The 9,649-nt window shown below is 35.3% G+C and overlaps 1 pseudogene; it reads left to right on the forward strand.

Annotated features, from left to right (window-relative positions):
• The first annotated feature begins 1,848 nt into the window (after window positions 1-1,848).
• On the forward strand, window positions 1,849-4,477 carry LOC103319872 (putative diphthine methyl ester synthase; annotated as a pseudogene).
• The last annotated feature ends 5,172 nt before the right edge of the window (window positions 4,478-9,649 follow it).

Below are 9,649 nucleotides of genomic sequence, written 5' to 3' on the forward strand. Positions count from 1 at the left end.
CTAATTAGGAAGACTTTTTTGTTTTCTTTTATAAATGTTGTACGTTGACATAAGAAAGAAATATTTGTGCAAAAAAAAAAAAAAGACGCCAAGAATAGCAAAAAATATTTGTGCCAAAAAAAAAGATGCCAAGGATAACAAAAGATCTTGGACACGTAATGGATCTTGAAGTACTATTTTTGCATCCCCATGGCCAAATGCACCCACATTAGGATTACATTCCTTTTTAAATATTTTTCACATTAATAGGAGTACGTCTATGTTTCTGCTTTATGAATATGATTTTTTCTGGGCATTTATGATAGTATCAAGTGTTATTCCAATTTTGGCATTTCGAATACCATTTTATTTTGATCTAATCCCTAAATTTTTTTTTTGAAAAGGTCTTATTCAAAACCTCAATCCAATTATGAAATCCCTTCTCTCCCACTTCACACCTCGGAACGCACCGTTGTTATATTTATATAGAGAGAGGTGTTTTCACATCTTCTTAACGGGAAACGGCTCAGGAGAGGAAAGGTTCCTTTTTTTTTTTTTAGGGTACATATGATAATAACTTTCGGATGTACGCATAAGAAAATTTCTGTATTATATATATATATAATTAATATTATATGTTGGAGAAATAAGAATATATAAACTTGCTGGGATGGGACGACGTCGCAATGGTGGTCAATAGGTGCACTTGAAGTGAAGAAACCTAGAACAAGGGCCGGGTGTTGATAAATGTCAAACTTTAACCACCCGTCCGGTGAAAGAATAGATTGTCCCATAAAACGTGTAGAGAGTTTACCAATATGTTATAACATACATGAACTTTATGATCTTTTACACATGTAATCCGTATATATGGTGTATAAATGTACAAAGTCCTACACCAAATGCTCGAATTCCATTCCATTGAGTTTTCATATTTTTGTTTGCAGGTGCAAATTAAATATGTATAGCCTATAGGCGATTAAGAAAAGAACCTTATACTACCAGAGCATGCATGGTGGATTTTTAATATTATTACAATATAAAACGGAAAATTGATTAGAAATGTCTTGTGTTTCACCCAAACATAGACAATGTGATTTTTATTTTATTTTTTAAAAAAGAAAAGTTTTTCCTCGATTTTTGTTTATTAATAAGAGTAGTTTAGAGTATTATTCATTACTATTAGACCATTACCCGAGTCTCTATTGTCCCCTTTTGAGTATTTACTTTTTCAATGTTATTACATGTATAGAGAATTTAGCATTTTTCACGTTTAATACTTGTATTGTACACGTACATATATATTTTTTTTCATGTTTAAGCTAAACCTTTCCACTTGTGGTATTCAAGAGTTAGAGAATCTCAAGAATTTAACTGAATTGGCGTTGGATACAAACCAATTGTCTAGTTATTTATTTTTTTTGGTCAAAAGTGGGTTTCCATTAAAAACTCCAAAAGGGCATAACAATATACCAAAAAGTGAGACACAACCGATTGAGCTCAACAACAAAGCAAAAACACCAGAGGCCCAAATAAAATGCAAAAGAACCAACAAAAAGTCAAAAGCCCAAAAGGCATTAAGCCCACACAAACTAATTGTCTGGTTATTTGCCTCCAAATATCTGTCGAGGTGGAAAACTCACAAACTTGTTAGTACAAACAAACTATTTGACTGGTCCAATTCCCAAAAGCTTGAAAAATTGCACGGGCTTAGTGAGAGTCCGTCTTGACCAAAACCTATTGACGGGAAATATATCTGAAGAATTCGCTATTTATCCGAATCTTGATTTTATGAATATAAGCCACAACAACTTGTATGGAGAAATCGCAAACAACTGGGGACAATACCCAAAGCTGAAAACCATACTAATGGCAGGAAACAACCTTTCTGGTAGCATACCACCTGAGATAGGCAATGCAACCCAAATTCATGTGTTAAACCTTTTTTCAAATCATTTAGTGGTTGAGACAGATGCGAAGATTACCATTAACGACATCGTCTCTGGCAATGGGGTTTTTGGGGTTGCTGGGGGGATTATCAATGACATCCACATGTTATCTAGAAATTTTGGTTCTCTTTCTTTTGTCTTTGTTCCTAGACTGTGTAATATTGTGGCTGATAGAATTGCTAAGTTTGCTTTAGGTAATGTATCCATAGACGTTTGGCTCGAAGGGGTTCCTCCACTTTTTTGTTTTTGGCACCAAATAACCGATTATATATATATATATATATACAGTCCCCTTCTATTGAGGGATCCCTCAAATAATTTTATTTGAGGGACGCCCTTTAGGGTACCCTACAATTTTTTTTCCAATGATCAAAACCATCTATTTTTTAGGTCTTCATTCATAGATCATCCTTACAAAAGATTAGACAATTTGGAAACCGTTTCGACATCCAATTGTGTCCTACAAAATCAATGAACACGGTGCTTCAAGAAAGTATTAAAATTTCAATAACTCAATTGAATGATCAAATGATATCGGATTCAAGTGATTTTTTGTAGAGATGATCTTTGAATGTGTATCTACAAAATAGACGGTTTGGATTAGTGAAATACAATCCGGAGTGGGCCCTACAAGGGATGTCCCTCAAATAAACTTATTTGAGGGATCCCTCAATGGAAACTCTCTGTATATATATATATATATATATATATATATATAAAATCGGAAAATATCTTTCATTCAACTACAAAGCAAGAGTTAGTTATTACTGTTCCTACGTAGTTTAAGTTTTCAATTTGCTTACGTGTTCGAGTATTGCACTAAAATTGCTTTCATAATGGCACGTTCCTGTGGCAAGTGTGATACAAAGTGCTAGTCTGGGATTGAATTAATGTGATAAAAATATATATATTTAAAAAGATTGGGTTTTCAAATAGTATATAAATGTACAAAGTCCTATACCAAATGCTCGAATACCATTTCATCGAGTTTTCATATTTAAAACGAGTATAGCCGGGCGGCTTTCTGGGGAATTTTTTAATCTTTTTAAATAAATAGTCTAGCCGTTCGGCTATACTTCTTTTGAAGATAACACACTTAACGAGTATAGCCGGGTGCCGAATCGCTATGCGGGTCCTCTCTTGTTTTTAATTTTATATAGTATAGCCGCGCGGCTTTCCTATATAAAAAAGGCCGACCAAATTCTAAGTGCAGCTGCTGCTTCTAACGTGGCTTTCCTTGTAGCTGGAGATCCTTTTGGGTATGCCTTTCTTTGGAATGTCAGTTTATTATGTTATATATTTGTTTCCAAAGAATTATTTTTGACAAGTAATTGAAATTGGGTTCCCAACAACTTTTCATTTTAATTGAGTTATTTGATCAATTGAAGTAGAGTATGGGAATTATGATTGAATGGGAGACTTATTTGATCAGTTTGTTTTTTCTGAATATACAAATTCATTTCTTGCATAATTTGATCTGGAACACAGAGCTACAACTCACTCTGATCTTGTTGTTCGAGCCAATAAGTTGGGGATATATGTCAATGTGGTGCATAATGCATCGGTGATGAATGCAGTTGGAATCTGTGGCTTACAACTCTACCACTATGGAGAGACAGTTTCAATTCCATTCTTCACTGAAACTTGGAGGCCTGATAGCTTTTACGACAAGATTCGAAACAATCGCGGGCTTGGACTGCATACTCTCTGCTTGTTAGGTTGGATTTTAAATATTTTCTCAAAACGCTTGTCTTGCTCTGTATAAACTTTCATCACAAATTTATTTTTCACTGTAGATATACGCGTGAAGGAACCGACTCTGGAATCTTTGTGCAGGTCCGTGTTCAAATGATTGACTGCCTTCTCTTTGATATTCAGCTTGGAGGGATTTACTGTGTCTTGTTTTTATGTGTTTTGTGATTCTGCTTTTGCATAGACTTATTTACTCTTTTCTACCTCCCTTGAATCTTTCAGTGGAAGGAAGCAGCAGTATGAACAACCTAGACATATGTCAATAAACACTGCAATTGAGCAGCTTTTGGAGGTTGAGGACAATCGAGGAGAATCTGGTAAGGACCCCAAAATTTTCATATCTTGAGTCCTTCACTGTCAAACATAATGTTATCTATTGTTTGGCTTGTACACAACTTAAGACGACAACTTCTAGTTGCTGTAGTTTTGATTTTTGCATAACCTACCTTGCAGCATATGATGAGGACACTGTGTATTGGGTTTGCTCGGCTGGGAAGTAAGGATCAGAAGATAGTTTCTGGTAAAATGAATCAACTGCATTTGGCTGATGTTGGAGCACCTCTCCATTGCCTTGTCATAGCCGGCAACCCATCCGGTGGAAGACGAAATGCTGGATATTTACAAAATTAACAAAGAGAACGATCATGGCACTGTGTGGTGACATCCTAGCGCACACAAGACACATATTATCTTAAACAGTGGCACGCGCATGAAACGAAATTAAAAGACAACAGCCTCTTCCTGCTGCTAGGGTGTTGCCATAAACCAAACCGCGGCCCCCCTCCCATCCGATCAAATACCAGTTGCTTTACCGGAGCGCCAACTTAGGGTAGTCTAGCCAACATTTTTTTTCTTCTGTTGCTGCAAGTGCCCCAAAGACCTGGGCATTCCAGTTTACATATATTGTTGACGGTTGTATACTCATATCCTTTCTTAATGTTTCAATATTCATTGATTACTTAAAAGTACTAATTGGATACCACTGGATTTTTAAGCGTCAAAACAATCTATTAAAATCTCAATTGAATATAATTTCATCAAGTAGAATACAATTTATCATTTTTTCTTTGCTACTGCAAATTAAATAATACAACTTAATTATACTAAGGCTCGTTTAAAATCCGTTGACCCAAGTATGAAAGTCTGTTCCTTTCATGTTTTGGCTGATAAGAAAGACCTTATTACTTCTTGGAGTGCTTCATTCGTGGCAGAGTTGTAAGAATAAGACCAGCCTATATGTATAAAATGCGAAAAATAAAAAATAAAAAATTATCACCTCCAAATTAAGGGTTCTCTCAAGTATTAATATATAATCTTCAACGGCATATTGAAATACTATATTCAGAGTACTTACCATAAGAACATTATCCACATGAAACCAAAATCCAATTAACAGAACAATAACATGAAAGAAAAGTAAAACAAATTTCAGGGACAACATGCATCTAGACTTCTAGTATCAAAAGAAGCTTAAACGAGCCATTGATCATTTGCTTTAAATTTTGGGAGAACATATTAGAATAATTATTTGGGGCTTTGGCCACAAGTTATAAATATTTTATAGTCAGGTTCATCAAAGGGCCAAAAGTAGCTAATGAGGTAAGCATGCACGGTGATTTCTCACACAGATTATCAAAATACCGTGAGGTTTGAACATTAAACCACTTGTCTGCAAGTTAAGTGTTATAATATAAGATAATAAAATAATTTTGAAATACAAATCGGGGAATCGGGGGCGAGTTTGGGAGACAAGACCCCCAATGGGGATGAGGACGGGATTCTCAGAAAATTCTTATCGGGGATGGGAAGCAGACACGAGGATGATATTGCCCTACTCAGGGGACAAAGGCACGTTGGGACTAGTGCAGTCCCAAGTCCCTACTCAACAGGGCGGAGCCACTGGGACAGTGTGGTCCCGGGCCCCACTCAAGTTTTTTATATTTGAAAAGTAATATACTGTTATGTATTTATATATGTATATTATTTCAAATACTTTACGTTTTGATATGCACCCACATGTGTTGTGGTGAACTTATTAAGGCACAAGGAGGTAGTTCAAATTGCGTTATTGCTCAACTGGTGGTGGTGCACTGCATGTGTACAGATTACCTTATTTCCATTTTCAATATTTAAGTAAATGTCTTTGTCCTTTGACTTTAATTTATTTTTATATTACTCCATTTACTTAAGTTTACAATGTAAATAAGGAAGTACCCTCCAATTGAATTCAAATAAAAATACTAGAAAATCAAATTCCCACCAAATCAAAATATGAAAAATCGGTTTTAGTGTAAAATACGATTTAGGCTAAAAATGATGGCTCATTAAGTCAATATATACTTCATACTAAAATACCATAAAATCAAGTTTTCTTATTGGATGTGTAAGGAATAAAAGTCGCCAAAAATTATCTTTTGAAAATGATTATTCCAAAAAACCATTTTTCATACTTAGTCAATATATTTTCATGTATGATATGAATGCATGAAGGGGCCTAAGTTTGTTTTTAATTTGGGAAATTTTGCTTTTTTTTTTCTTTCTATTGGGTTTAATGGGGGAAAAAACTTTAAAGATATTTGCTAAATCGCTACTCTTTGTCTATCTCTTGCAATTTTTTTTGCTTAGAATGTATTTGTCTATCCCTTTGTCGAAAACAATTATGATTGCAACCAATAAGCAATATAATTCTTGACATATGTGATATATATATATACACACTATTTTTTGTATGTATTGTGAGTTCGAATTTTTAATTCTTTATAATTTGTAAGGGGCCCCCACACACATGAAATCCTGGCTTCGTTACTGCTACTCAAGTTTTATTATAAAAAAGGATAGCAGTATTATCATACACCACCAGTGCACGTTGGGATGGTATTGTCATACCCCAACCCCAACTGGCTCGTTGCCATCCCTACGTTGACATGATGGGTTTTAATATTATGTCTATTAATATCAGCATACACACAGATGGGCTTTGCAAAGAGAAAAGGCTCAAAACTTATGGGTTTATTTACAAGGAATTGAAATAGTGATTGTTGAACGATTTTAATTATATTTCCAGCAGGAAATTAGAAGGTTCTGGTTTTAATAAAATTGATAATCTAAAAAGGAAATGTGATAGTTTTATAAGGATAGTGAGGCTGATTGAAGTGGGTGAGTCATTTATCTTTTGCTTTCTTTTTTATACTCTTTTGTTTGACTGTATCCATCAACTAGTGGCACTTCTCTCCTCTTTCTCCCTTTGTGTCTATCTTTTTTTTCCTCAAATTTCAATTAGTAAAACTAGCCTCTCCGCATGCGTTTACGTGCCTGTGAGATTTTTTTTTTTATTTTAAAATTTTATTTTATTTTAGAATTAAAAAAGATAATGGGTAGTTGTGTTCCATAAAAATAGGATTCATTATCGGATTTTTCTTTTAATTTTAATTTTTTTAATATAAAAAAGTATGAATTTACCATACTATTCTCATTTAATTAATAATTTCTATTCTTAATATTTGCATTAATCAATGACATTTTTTGTATTTTGAATATTTCACCATTCTCTGCCTTTTACTTTATATATATATAGATTAATTCAAATATAAATTAACTAAGGGCTTGTAACTCAAATAATTAAGAACATTTACTCATGCATTCAAGGTCATAGTTGAATTCATCTTATTCTCTAATATCACTTATTTAAAAATAGAAAACCAATATAATAAAGTAATTTTCACTTAGAAACAATTTGTCCTCACAAACAAAAAGGTTAAAAAAAAAAAACAATTTTAGTAATATAACAAACTATCTTAATTAGAGAATGATCTCAAACTAGCAGTGGGCTCAGTCCTCAGTGACAGACCTTTGTCCATGCCTCTGCCCTATAAACTTTCACTTTTTTCTGCTTTCACTTCCGCAGCTGACCAAACCACACACCATGAAGCTTCAAGCTCTCACTCCACCCACACCTCTTTTCTTCTTCTTCTTCTTCACCACCCTCCTCTTTTACCCTACCGAGTCAACTCAGCATCCATATGCCTGTGACTCGTCCCAGCAATCAGCCAGCTCCTACCCTTTCTGCAAAACCGCCCTCCCCATCAACCAAAGAGTCCAGGACCTGGTCTTGCGCCTCACATTGGATGAGAAAATCTCCCAACTCTTAACTCGGCCCCTCCGATTCCCCGACTTGGCATCCCGAGTTACGAGTGGTGGTCCGAGGCATTACACAGCGTCCCCAACGTCGGCAAAGGAATCAATCTTTACGGCACCATTTCTAACGCCACCAGCTTCCCTCAAGTCATCCTCACCGACAGTGGCAGATCCAGGATTATCGAGCGAAGGGATCACAGCATAAAAGCTTCAAAAACAATTTAGAAGAAGATAATACTAGAAAAACAAAAAACGAGTACTTTCCATCCAAACTTCAATTATACACGACGAATTTTCTTTTAAAAACATTGCATTATAGCTTCATAAATAATTTATTTTTTAATAATTTTAAGCACTTTTATTAATGTCTCATCTAAAAAAGAATAACATTTTTTTATAAAGAATAAAATTATAACGTATAGAGACTACAATTATCCTTAAAAAAAAATTTAAAATGAAACAAGCCCAACCCCACACTTTGAAAAAGAAAATATAAAAAACGAAAAACAATACCTCTCCATTTTCTTTTTCACAGTTTCACTCTCTGCAACATCCACCCCATTTCTTTCTCCCGGTACCTTCTCAACTTTTATTAAAAACAAAAAAAATACTACATATAATATAACATGTTTGCTGTTGTTGGCCTGCCTGCATTCCTCTTCCCATTCCCTGCCACATGAACTTTTGCTACTTTTAATACTTATATTTTTATGTTGTTTTCGAAGCAAAACAGGCCTTCAGAAAAAACAAAAAACAAAAAAAAGACTAGCCCACGACACAACACAAATCAAAGATAGACTATTCTTTCCCCCTCTCCAGTCGAACTCTCTGTCCGTAGCTCTTCTTCCAGTGATTCCTTTGCTCCTCTGGTTTGCAACACAAATTCCTTTTGATCTGCTCTGCCTTGCCTTTCCTTTTCTCTCGCACCCACCCATTACCATCGTAGTAACTCTCTCTCTCTCTCTCTCTCTCTCTCTCTCTCTGTGGAGACTTTCTTCGAGCACGTTCAGTGCACCCAAGGGGTCAACAGGCTGCTGGCCAAGGGGTTTGCAACTGCTCGCCTGAGACCTCCACAGCCGAAAGCCGGCATCCCAAGGGGTCAATTGGTACGTCCGCCCCTGACATAAACACATTTGTCTTTCAGCGTATAGATGGTTGTTTGACACTCGATACAAATGAGTCCTACATCACATCAGCGATTGATAATTATTCATGCATGCAAAAGTTTGTTCGTAACTTTATATACAAGTGAATCCCACATCACATCAACGACGAACAAACTTCCATGCGTGCAAGGGGTTGTTCGAAACCACGGGCAGAAGAAAGTCCAAATACTACTCCACATTGCCCAAATTTTTTCTTTTCGTTTTTTTTCTTGTTAAATATGTAAAGGCTGTAACGGTAAGCAAAAACGAAGTGCGGGAGCATCAACACCATCCATCGCTCCTGCCATTGGTCACCATGCGTGTGGCGATGAACATGTCAATACACATACACAAAATGTATTGGTAATCTGTTATGGCTTTGCAGTCTCAACACGTTTTTAAAACATAAGCGATAGTTTAAAGTACTCTAATTAATGAACATGAGACTGACTTGATCAACTGGTATAACCCAATGTATGCTTAAATCTCAACCTATTTTCCTCACCCTACTCATCTTTCCCATTGCTACAAATCCCATGATTTCTTTCTTTCTTTTTTGCTCTCCAATTATACAAATTACACTTCCCCAAAATCATATAGCAGAAGAGAAGCCCAGATTAGATTAACAAAAACATTATAATAATTACAAGTACAACGAGTGACTCCCTTGTCAAAACCAAGTCCAAACAA

This window comes from Prunus mume, linkage group LG2 (assembly GCF_029339155.1).
Source record: "Prunus mume cultivar Tortuosa linkage group LG2, ASM2933915v1, whole genome shotgun sequence".
Classification (NCBI taxonomy): Eukaryota; Viridiplantae; Streptophyta; class Magnoliopsida; order Rosales; family Rosaceae; genus Prunus; species Prunus mume.